General features: G+C 41.4%; 1 protein-coding gene and 4 non-coding genes across 5 annotated transcripts in view; 2 read left to right on the forward strand and 3 right to left on the reverse strand.

Annotated features, from left to right (window-relative positions):
* TPK1 (thiamin pyrophosphokinase 1) overlaps positions 1 to 12710 on the forward strand; it is a 601906-nt gene that overhangs the window by 578095 nt on the left and 11101 nt on the right. The window lies entirely within an intron of this gene.
* Positions 4266 to 4338, reverse strand: TRNAK-UUU (transfer RNA lysine (anticodon UUU)). Its single transcript has one exon. It is a non-coding gene; the product is annotated as a tRNA-Lys (tRNA).
* TRNAK-UUU (transfer RNA lysine (anticodon UUU)) lies at positions 4679 to 4751 on the reverse strand. The gene has a single exon. It is a non-coding gene; the product is annotated as a tRNA-Lys (tRNA).
* Positions 5339 to 5411, reverse strand: TRNAK-UUU (transfer RNA lysine (anticodon UUU)). Its single transcript has one exon. It is a non-coding gene; the product is annotated as a tRNA-Lys (tRNA).
* TRNAK-UUU (transfer RNA lysine (anticodon UUU)) lies at positions 6245 to 6317 on the forward strand. The gene has a single exon. It is a non-coding gene; the product is annotated as a tRNA-Lys (tRNA).

A 12710-nucleotide genomic window follows, 5' to 3' on the forward strand; every position in this document is an offset into this window, starting at 1 on the left:
GTAGGGTTAACTCCACCACTAGTGGCTGTCTACCAGACAGCCACAAGAGGCTATTTTAGGTCATTAAGATACCTTTGGTTGCCTATCTGATGCTGGACATCCTCACGCTCTTCATGAGGACATCCAGCGTCAGCTAAAACCCCACAGGTAAGCACTGATTCAAATGCGATTGCGGGGGTTGCCTCACATGCGCATTAGGGCCCCGACATCGGCTGACGTCAGGTGAGAAGGAGCGAGGCAGTGCCGACCCAGTGCCAAGGGACGTCATCGCTGGAATCAGGTAAGTGACAGAAGGGTTTTTAACTCTTTCTGCTCGTGGCTGGGGCAAGAGCGAGAGGGCACTATAGGAAACCTTTTTTCATGGAATAGAACTTTGTATTTATAGCACTATAGCTTCCTTTTAAGAGGTTAAATGTTTACCTTGTTTACCTATTGTGTAAGGCTGCATATTATGTTAGTGATGTATAAATAATTGTAATTTTACATGACAACAAAAATGTGTATGTTACAAACTCTAAAATCATTAACTTTTCAGCAGTGTTTAATATGTACATAAGATATTGGGTATGGCCCTATTATATCAAATAATAGGCATGCTTATTATTGCTGTATTGCTAGATACCGATTACATATCCTATTTTTTTAGAACTCCCTTAGACATCTGTACAATATGATTTGAACTTGAAAAGTTAAAAACCTTGACTATAACATGTTAGAAATAACTGAACAGTTTTATTTTTATTTCAATAAAAAGAACTCTTCAGAGCATCTTAAAGCAGATTTTAAATGCACTCATGTTTTATGAATACAATGCAGCCAAAAGACATTGTTTCTTCTTATGATAACTTAAGTATGAAAGCGTATCATAAGTTCTTAAGCATTTAAGATAGCCAAGCTTAAACTAAAGCAGGGCTTCTTGGGTTATTGTGGGAGGTGGGTAATTGAGTTCAGTTTGAGTGACACTTCGATTCTATTCTGGAATGAAACCCCATTACAATTCTGTCACATATATTTCTACACAGCTTGCTGTTTGAGAAAGCTTTCTGCTTGCATTTGAGCTGTCTCTTGCATACCATATGCCTACTGTTAAAATCTCTGACATAGGGGTGTTCAAGCACTGTACCAGTGCTAAAATAAGTAATGAGGCAGATAAGCAATAGATAGTGACACTCAAAAAGCAGGATTTTCACAAGGGCTTATAGAAGAGGGTCCCTGCGGCTATTAGTATATTTTTGATAGAGGACTTTTGGTGAATTAACCTCTAAGTTACAAATGACCATACACATCCTTTGTTGTCTCGTCTGCGTGTACTATTACACAGTGTTGGGGAATATGCAGAAGATGATAGAAGAAGAGAGGTAAAGGGACACTGTAGCGGACCACCGGTAAGCCAACTGGTTACCTCCGCTAAACTCTCCTCTCAACCAGACTGGAACCATTGGTGAATATAGCTCTGTTCCCCCCAGTAACCAGACGAGACATAGTTCTGGGAGTAATCTGTATTTATTGCTCAGAATGCAGCCTTTTATGCTCAGACCCCCGGCAATAGGTCTCCATTCCTTACACATAGATCCCGCCAAGGCGTCTCTGTGTCTGCGAATAATTAAATCAAAGCTTGGTCAGTAAATCATCTCCCAGATACAGAGAGCCGCATACATAAAACCCTGAAAACATACGGTAAACCCCTACAAATCATATATCCCTGGATAGCTCTCAGTGGAGCCCCCAATCTGTCAAAATAGCACTCTGATACATAGAGGTTTGGAGAAATGCACGCTGTGAAAGTTTAGACCGACCGCTAGCGTGGTCTAATGTCGAAGTAGTTCCAGGTGACTATAGGTATTTGCCGGTCCTTTAATGGGATCTGGAAGGGGGTGCTCCACCTGGCTTATAGGTAGTGATTGTTCCTCCCAAGATTGTAGCTCGCTCCCCTGGGGTATTGGGAAAGAAGTGAAAACGAAGGGGCAAGTAAACAGGGACAATGCTGTATGGGTGGCCGAGCAAGAGTTCCAGGGTGAACTTAGATAAGTCCCTCTGACATGTTCGGTACGCTCTGGTTCGGGAAGTAGTTTGTGAACAGGAGGAGATAGCACCTGCTGGGCTCATATGGAGGAGAGGAGGAACAGAGGACCAGGGGAGTGCTATAGTCTTTCAGTGGTTTTAGTGGTGTTCACCACACACACACTATAGGCACCCAGATCACTTCATCTATATGACGTGGTATGGGTGCCATGTCCCTGCAAGCATTACAGTGCAGGCTTTAAATGTCTCCAGTGGCTGTCACTCCAGTGTGCTTCTGTCCAAATTGCACAGTACAACCCAATTTTTTAATCAGATGGGCTCACAGAAGCCATCTGGTTGGCGCAGTGTGGCATTATGCTGCACATGTGCACTAGACTCTCAATGTTTTCCAATGAGGAAAAGACAGAGCAAGTGTAAGTCTTTACCCAAACAGAGTATTTTCCACAAATTACTCAAGATGATCCCGAGCCCTGTAGCTCTGTTTTATGAAGATAGAAAAGGAATGTAAACTACAGAACAATAAATATAATTTCTAACTGTTTTATTAGGTTTGATGATCTCAGTCAATCCAGTGCTGCACTGGGACAATCAGCATCTTCTCATAGGGAAGCATTGAATCGTTGCATCTCTATGGGGCACATTCAGCGCCTCCATGCAGAGCTTGAAGACGACGAACAGCAGTGCTTCACCCTGTGCAGCACTGACACAGGAAGCTTATTTAATGGCAGTCTAAATGACTGCCACTAAAGGTGTAACTAGACAGCAATGTAAACTCTGCCTTTTCTCTGAAAACAAAGCTATAGTGGTTCTGGTGACTATAGTGTTCCTTTAAGCTGCTTCAGAGAACCTGTTAAAAAGAAACTCATGTGTAACCTCCAAGCCAATAACAGAATGTAGTCTAAAAAAGTGTTAGAATAGAATAGAAAATTATAAACTTTTGGAGCATTTTACAGTTTTTGTCAATATGTTACAGAACTATAAATATTTTAAACTCCTGCCAGTGTAAGGCCATTGCTTTTCAGGAACACCTGTCACTGTCTACAAATCAGTTAGTGCTGAAAAACGCCTCATGCTCAATCATCAGTGTTCAATATTAAAAGTTTTAAAACCACAAACTATCTACAATGATTTAAGTTTGGATCTCTTGGGTTCTTGTAGGGCTAATGACCTGATTGCTTCAAAAGGTCAATCCCAACAAAAATAAAAAATAATAAAAAAAAAATGTTCTATATATATTTCTTACCATTGTTGTCTAGAATCTTAGCTTAAAGGGACACTATAGTCACCAAAACAACTTTAGCTCAATAAAGCAGTTTTGGTGTATAGATCATGCCCCTGCAGTCTCACTACTCCATTCTCTGCCATTTAGGAGTTAAATCACTTTTGTTTCTGTTTATGCAGCCCTAGCCACACCTCCCCTGGCTGTGACTTACACAGACTGCATGGAAACAAAAAGGTTTTATTTTCAATCAGATGTAATTTACTTTTTATCTCCTCTCTGTAAATTGAACTTTAATCACATACGGGAGGCTCCTGCAGGGTCTAACAAGCTATTAACACTGCAGGAGATAAATTCTAAATTAAACAGAATTTCTAATAAGGAAGTGTGAACATTAGATGACTCTTTATAAGAAGTGTTTAGAAAGGTTGTGCAAGTCACATGAAAGAAGGTGTGGATAGGGCTGTATAAACAAAGTGATTTAACTCCTAAATGGCAGAGAATTGAGCAGTGAGACTGCAGGTGCATGATCTATACATCAAAACTGTTCATTAAGCAAAAGTGTCCCTTTAATATATCAAATAATTGAATCACAGAGCTTCCTTACGATTAACATATCATTTTATGCATTAGAGTGGCAACCACATAACTCTTGTGATTGGCAAAGTGTCCTTTTAAGTAGTATATTAAACCCATCTTCAATTTGCCATTTAAAATAAAAAAAAGACTGGAAAAAAGTATTTTACTGCAATGGGAAATTGCTATTGAACACACACATGGAAAAATAGCAAAAATTGTTTTAGTTCTTAAGTTAAAAAAATAAAATAAGCTTCATCCTTATAAGGGATTAATTGACAAATGAATTCAAAAATAATAAAAAATAGTTATATATGAAGTTTTTTCCTCTAGCATTTTTTGCTAAACAAAATAATAATTTCCACGTTTATAATACACTTAAAAAAACTATTATTGCCTTCTGAAATATCCTGAATTGTATACTTAATATTAAAGGGGAAAAAAAACACGCCCGAACAGGGACTTGAACCCTGGACCCTCAGATTAAAAGTCTGATGCTCTACCGACTGAGCTATCCGGGCTTACACATTCAAAAATATTGTCATATGTTTCAGGCAGTATACTCTGCATGGACTATTTCTTTATTTTATTTTTTCACTAAAATGCAAATTACCACTTGCACAGTACTTAACAAAACATGTCCTAACTATCCACAGTCATTTATCTGGTCAGTCAAACATGACTGTGGTAAATCACAATAGCAGGGTGATTTTATAAAGCATGAATTGACAGTTGTTGTTTTTTTTGCTTCCTGCATTGCAAAAGATGCATTTCTTGTACAGGGGCAAATGGCAGTTCTACTTCAAGCTATTCCTTCCTTTTTCATAAGTAGAACTTAATGTTTTTACTTTTAAAAATGTACGCCCGAACAGGGACTTGAACCCTGGACCCTCAGATTAAAAGTCTGATGCTCTACCGACTGAGCTATCCGGGCTCATGTTTTTACTTGTGAGGTCACATGACTCACTCAGTGCACAGCGTACAGACTACTTTGTTTCCCCTGAAATTCCACAAATACCACATGCCCACACTCCGTGTTTACCAAAATATGTCCCAGGTTATTACTGAATTACTAACGGAATTAGAAGTACCTTTTAAGAATTTCTTAAACCAAATAATACGAAGTAAATATAGGTTATAAATACATTTATATGGACTATAGAACTTAATATCCATGAATAACAAGTTAAAAACAACATATCTTAAGTCCACATTGCTACAGAAATAATACAGGTTTTATTTTTTTATTATTATTATTATGTTTTAGATCTCCTAAATCTGAATTTGTGTATATTTTTACTTGAGCTATCCGGGCTCTTAATATATTTTTTTTAGATCAGAGAAATCTGGCTGTGCACGTTTACATTCTGAGTAATTTCTTCCTTAGCAGGGTTATTTTCAAAAGCAGGATTTCATAGTTGTATTATCTGCCTCTTTGCTACACAAAGATCAGCTATTCCACAGTGGTTGATATATTTCCACAGAATTTTTGTTACATGTAGTATAATATGTAAAATTATTCGCCCGAACAGGGACTTGAACCCTGGACCCTCAGATTAAAAGTCTGATGCTCTACCGACTGAGCTATCCGGGCTCTTAAAATATACCTTTTTTACACCTCACTCACAGTTAGTTTGTGAATGTGTTCTGTTTATTGAATTAATGTTGCCTTTAACAGATTCCTGCCTACCAGCCAAGATGTCCGTAAGTTAGCCTAAGAACACAGCTGACAATTAGGCATAACATGTTCTTTTGATTTTAAAGTAATGAATTGTGCTTACTTGACAACTATCACTGTCTGTAGAAATTAAAAACAAGTCCGACTTTTCCCCTCTCTTTTTGACCAATATTTTTCATATCAACATAATTCACACTTTACAAATTAAGCACATTAACACTTTAATTTCAAAACACTAGAAAATAAAAAACATAATTTGAACCCATGTTTTTTGTACCAGTTGTACAGAAGTTATTTTATAAACATTATGCAGCTAAACCTCATGAAATAAAAATATACACACATTCAGATTTAGGAGAAGTAAAACATAATAATAATAATAATAATAATAATAATAATAATAATAATAATAATAAAAAAATAAAACCTGTATTATTTCTGTAGCAATGTGGACTTAAGTTATGTTGTTTTTAACTTGTTATTCATGGATATTAAGTTCTATATACTGTACATATGTAACAATGTAGTCCATATAAATGTATTTATAACCTATATTTACTTCGTATTATTTGGTTTAAGAAATTCTTAAAAGGTACTTCTAATTCCGTTAGTAATTCAGTAATAACCTGGGACATATTTTGGTAAACACGGAGTGTGGGCATGTGGTATTTGTGGAATTTCAGGGGAAACAAAGTAGTCCGTACGCTGTGCACTGAGTGAGTCATGTGACCTCACAAGTGAAAACATGAGCCCGGATAGCTCAGTCGGTAGAGCATCAGACTTTTAATCTGAGGGTCCAGGGTTCAAGTCCCTGTTCGGGCGCTTGTATTTTTCTTTTTAAAATAGATTACATTTGTGAATGAACTAATGTTTCAGATGACAAAATTTTGTATTTTATTTTTGAACTTTGTTTTTAATTGCCATTACTTTCTTAACCCCTTAAAGACCAAACTTCTGAAATAAAAGGGAATCATGACATGTCAGACACGTCATGTGTCCTTAAGGGGTTAAAGGGAAACTATAGTGCCATGAAAACAAACAAATTTTCCTGGCACTATAGCTCCCCCCTCTGTCAAGCCCATCTCCCCCGTGGTACTGAAGGTTTGAGTACCCATCTGTCACTTTCCTGGATCCAGCGTCTATGTCCCTCGGCGCTGGCTCAGCTCCGCCCATGCTCCTTCCCCGCCGACGTCATGAGTGCCAATGGCCTGCCCTCGCATTAGGATTTCCCTATAGGAAAGCATTAGTCAATGCTTACCTATAGGGATTTCGGTGCCGCTGGAAGTACTCTTGCATAGCGTGAGGACATCCAGCGTTGTTTAGGCGACCAAAAGTCGCCTATCCACCCGGAAGTCCCTCTACTGGCTGTCTGGTAGACAGCAACTAGAGGAGTTAACCCTAGCAGGTAATTATTGCAGTTTATAATAACTACAATAATTACATGCTCAGGGTTAAGGGTGATGGGAGTTTGCACCCAGACCACTTCAACTAGCTGAAGTGGTCTGGGTGCCTACAGTGTCCCTTTAATGGAGCTTTCTTTTTCTAAGCTGAGAGAGCTTGATTTGTAGAGCATTAAAGGGACAGTCTAGGCACCAAAACACTTCTTCTAAATGAAGTTGTTTAGTGCCAGGATGCCCCTCAGTGGAATTAAACTTCAAGGTGTTAAACTGTTCTCGCCTCCAGCAGTGATGTCCACTCCCCCACAGGCGGCATCCAGCGCCTGAAATGTCACTTTATTGAAGCGCGGGGTGCGGTCAGGTAGGGTCGCTGACCCTCTCAGCTAATCAGTGACTCCCCATTTACAAAAATGGCTTGAAAAGAACAATACCTTTCCCAAGCCAGTTTTGCAAATGGGGAGTCACTGATTGACTGAGAGAGTCAGCTCTCCTCTCTCGCCTAGGGGGAGTGGACATCGCCCCTGAAAAAGTTCAAGAACAGTTTAACCCCTTGAGTTAAGAGTCCCCCCCGGGGGCCTCCTGGCACCAAAACAACTTAATTTCACTGAAGTTGTTTTCATGCCAGTAGTGCCCCTTTAAGAACATATGCTAACCATTAATCTGCATAAATATCAGGGGAATTGCCATTGGTCACATTTATATCAACAAGCAATTACAAATAGGCTGAGATGTAGAAATAAAGAAACCGCGAAAGGCCGATAACAGACAAACAGAAATATTTTTTTATGAAGTACAGATGATTTTCAGTTAAGGGAACACTATAAGAGTAAAATAAACATTAGACTTGTTCTTTCGTCCAAATTTCAATCAGCACGTTGTCCAAATTGTGAAAAGGCAGTTTTTACATTGCTAAAACTCCAGGGACATGCTATTGACACCAGAACCACTACATTAAGCTGCAGTGGTTCTGGTGACAATAGTGTGCCTTTAATAATAATGATCAACCAGCATTTTAAAGCTTACAAAGAAAGGAAATGAAATAGTGTTGTAAAATATTTAGTAATACCCACTTGCTCTATTAATATATATACTGGCTCCCTGTTTTATTCTAAAAGAGTGGCCTAATAATATTGATGTTATATTCATATACCCAACAAGTGTTGTGCCATAATCATTTTAACCGGCCATCTGAAGACCAGGGTATTTGCTTCCAGAGCTGTCAAATGTACAGCAAGGCTGCTTATTGTAAGCCAGGTTTCAGCAGTCTCTGTTTAGATAAAGGATTCTGTTTTATTCAATGGAAATGCTACAGCTTCTCTTTATCTTTATTCAAGCCTAAACAAGCCAGGACAATAATTCTGTGCTCTACAGTACGTGGCTTGAACATTTAAGACTTACATTATAATGTTGCTTGCTAGTTATGTTTGAATAAAGCGCTCCCCCTGCCTGATTTCAGGACTGTGCTGCACCTACTTGTACAGGATAAACTTGTGCTTCTATTGCTAAAAGAAGACAGTTACACACATATATTCTGTGAAAATAGCCGCCTTCCAACTGGACTGGCAATTCTCATATTTACTAATGCCAATACTGACTGGAATAAGGGCGATCCAACCGAATCTGTGTCATTCGATCATAAGCATTCAAAGTCTGGTTTAAAACCAGTGCTTTTTGCATCCAAATCCTATTCAAAGTATGGGATGTAGAATATGTACAACATATCAGTTTGAAACTAAACCTAGAATTAACGCATCCAGCAGGATGGAAGCAAACGATAATTTGAAGTACTATTTGCCCTCTGGAAGCAAGAGAGTTTATCATGTGGCAGTTGTGAATAGAAAAAAAAAAAACTAATGAGGATCAATATTACTTTAAGGAAGGTTTTTATCCTAGTTGACGCCCCCACCTATTTTGCCGCAGGTGAGGGCATATCTACTTACTGCGATTCCTGATGACAAGATATCTTATTGGATGAACACAGCATACAGGTTACAAGGGAAAGAAAGGGAGTAGTGACTCAAAGTTATATTATTATTATTATTATATTGCATATTACAACATATTTTGCGGTGCCTTTTCAGTTATAGAAAAGGAATACTTAGTGGTGAAGAAAGCCCTGCCCAAACAAGTTTACAATCTGAGGATTTTGAGTGAGGCAGATTTTCATGTTAATTAACTCACATTAAGCCATTCATTGCAGATTGAACACGCTGGGTGATCTCACCATTGCTGAGGAAAATCACACACAAAAATGTATTTGCTAATTAAATGTATTTAGTAAAAAAATGTAGGAACTGCTGAAAAAAAGGAATAACCTGGAAAGGAAACTCACAGAATAAGCACAGATACTGGTTTTTAAATGACATAACTGCAAAAACCTAAAAACTGCTTTGGCACTCAAGTGAGAAATGGTTCAGATGGCAATTCTAAAATTCTGCAATTTAGCCAGCTTGGCTAGTTTGGCCTAAAAATTGCCATTCTTTTGTCAATCAACTGTTTAGGTACAGTAAATAACAAGCTCATTATACTCTAATATTCGCAGATTGTTGAATTTATTGGTGAAGAATATTTCAGTATTTTTGCTTTATTCAACTATAATTACTATGTTGCAGAAAATATACACATATAATTAGTGTTAAAGTGACTTGTAGCACCACAACCACTACCCAGAGCTGTGGCTATTTACCTTAGAATAACTGAGTATACTCCAACTTAAAAATGCTTGTGTTGCTAAGAATTTTTTTTGCATTTTCCCATTATTAAGCTTACAAGTGATTGAAATATGTATTTCTTAAAGCGGCACTGTCACCGACTGAGGACATTGCACAATTCGCAAAGACCTTTGACAGTGACATCGCCGCAGGAGGATGGGTGCAAGTAAAGGTGAGTTCTACTTACCTAAATCTGTCCCTCATGAGCGCGACCATCTTCTTCCGCTGGATCCGATTTCACTGCGGTACTGCATGCACAAGAGTACTGCATTGAGATCTATGGAGGTTCCTGAAGGCATATAAGTAAGAATAATGTATTTATTAACTGGACATTGCGCCTGTTCTATCAAATTCCCCTACCCTCATCACTTCCGGTGAGGGGAATCAGCTGGATCCTGTGCTGCACATACGTGCTAGCACTCCTGCTACTCCTCAGCAAGGTGCAGGTAGGTAAGTAAAACTAGTTTTACACTTTCATTATAGTTAGTGCATTCACTAAGCTTAGGACATGGGAAATTTAGGGTTAAGTGAGGGTTCAATTAGGGTTAGGTAAGTGATTCTAACCTCACTCACACTATTCTTACCCTAACCCTTGGGGTAAGGGTTAAAATAAAGTGTGAAAAAGCACAATTTAGTGATATTTTCCTAATGTGAAATATCACTAAATATGAACAAGTCCCTAATTTGAACCCTAACATTATCCCTAAATGTCCCATGTCCTAAGCTTAGTGAATGCACTAACTATAATAAAAAGTGTAAAACTAGTTTTACTTACCTTCCAGGCAGGGCCGGCGCTACCATAAGGCGGCCCAGGTGGCCGCCTTAGGGCACACCGGCCCTGGGGGGGCAAAATCAGGCTGACCGGAAGGAGGGAAGCGCACTGCGCTCCCCTCCAACCGACGACCTATAGTAGCGTGGCCGAGCGCCCGGTTCTGCGGGCGCGCGAGGGAGCACTCTCCCATGTGTGCTTCCTCTTCAGCTCCCTCGCGCGCCGCATACTGATACCGGAGCCAAAAGACGACGTCATCTTCCGGCGCCGGCATCCCTACGCGGTGCGCGAGGGAGCTGAAGAGGAAGCACACATGGGAGAGTGCTCCCTCGCGCGCCCGCAGAACCGGGCGATCGGCCAGCCTGCCTACCCGCCCGCCCAGGAGCCCAGCAGCACCACTGGACCCCAGGGAATCCCTTCAGCACTCCAAAAGGTAAGGAGGCTGGGGGATTAAATAAAAAAAAAAAACATGTGTTAGTGTGAGTGTTAGTGTGTGTGTGTGTCTGCTAGTGTCAGTGTGTGTGTCTGCTAGTGTCAGTGAGTGTGTCTGCTAGTGAGTGTCAGTGAGTGTGTCTGCTAGTGAGTGTGAGTGTCAGTGTGTGTGTGTCTGCTAGTGAGTGTCAGTGAGTGTGTCTGCTAGTGAGTGTCAGTGAGTGTGTCTGCTAGTGAGTGTCAGTGTGTGTGTCTGCTAGTGAGTGTCAGTGTGTGTGTCTGCTAGTGTCAGTGTGTGTGTCTGCTAGTGTCAGTGAGTGTGTCTGCTAGTGTCAGTGAGTGCGTCTGCTAATGAGTGTCAGTGAGTGTGTCTGCTAGTGTCAGTGAGTGTGTCTGCTAGTGTCAGTGAGTGTGTCTGCTAGTGTCAGTGAGTGTGTCTGCTAGTGTCAGTGTGTGTGTCTGCTAGTGAGTGTCAGTGTGTGTGTCTGCTAGTGTGTCAGTGAGTGTGTCTGCTAGTGAGTGTCAGTGAGTGTGTTACTGTGTGTCTCTTACTGAGTGTGTTTGTGTGTGTATTAGTGAGTCTGTTTGATGTCTGTTAGTGAGTGTGTGTTTGTCAGTGAGAGTGTATGTTTTGTAAGTGAGTGTGTATGTCTGTCTGTCGCTGAGTGTGTCTGTCAGTAAATGTGTGTGTCTGTTAGCTGGTGTGTATGCATCTGTTCGTGAGAGTGTGTGTGTGTGTCTTCAGCACTTACCTTTCTCTAGCGCCGGACTCCCTTGGCGCTGGGGATCCCTCCGCCTCTCAGCTCCGAATGCTCTTGCCGCGCACGCATTCAAACCGCCCATAGGAAAGCATTACTCAATGCTTTCTTATGGACATTCAGTGTTTTAGAATAGCGGAAGCTCCTCTAGCGGCTGTCAGTGAGACATCCACTAGAGGCTGGATTAACCCTCGGTGAAACATAGCAGTTTCTCTGAAACTGCTATGTTTTCAGCTGCAGGGTTAAAACTAGAGGGACCTGACACCCAGACTACTTCATTGAGCTGATGTGATCTGGGTGTCTGTAGTGGTCCTTTAAGTGTGTGTGCATCTGCATGCACTGGCGTACATACCGTGGTCGCAGGGGTGCACAGCCCTGCAACCCCTGCGACCAGGTGCCCGCCGCCATGTGTTGCGGCCCCGGCCCGCGCAGAGTAAGCGCGAGAGGGGGGGGGGGGCACGGATCAATTTGCGCACTGGGGCCCCATGGGTCATGTTTACGCCACTGCACCTACCCTAGTGTCTGCCGCAGGCTGTGTGGAGGGGGCGAGGATATGAATGACATCATATCCCTGCTCCCTATGTACCACACAGCGCGGCTGGCGCCCTGTGATGGGGCTGGGCTGCAGGACAGGACTCCAAGGAGTCAGACAGCATGCATCCAGGGGACAAGTATTAACAGAGTTGTATATGCTGGGGCGGAGCCAGCTTCAGACCGGGAAGGTCGCAACTCCCTGTAGCTCCGTGCGCCGTCCGAATAAAACGGCCACATCTGCGGCAAATAACCGTCGGAGTCCGGAGAAAACTACTCACCCCAGACCATGGGGAAAAAAACTAAGAAGCACAGACCTGATCCGGGCTCCGGATCCAAAGATATCGGCGCTTACATGCGCCCGACCAAGATGGCGCCGGCTGAGGCCTACACCTCGCAGTCCTCGGACGAAGATAGCATGCCAGACCCCCTGCCTGCACATCATAAGGTACAGTGTCAGCCCCCGCAGACATCAGAACTAGGCGACCTGGCACCATCCACAAAAGCTGATATTAAAGCTATGATGCAGGAAATCAGGGCAATGTTTGATGCCGATATGGCACTCATTAGGGGAGACATTACCACGCTTGCAGGCAGGGTAACCTCAACAGAGGAGG

Source organism: Pelobates fuscus, chromosome 4 (genome assembly GCF_036172605.1).
Source record: "Pelobates fuscus isolate aPelFus1 chromosome 4, aPelFus1.pri, whole genome shotgun sequence".
NCBI classification, from domain to species: Eukaryota; Metazoa; Chordata; class Amphibia; order Anura; family Pelobatidae; genus Pelobates; species Pelobates fuscus.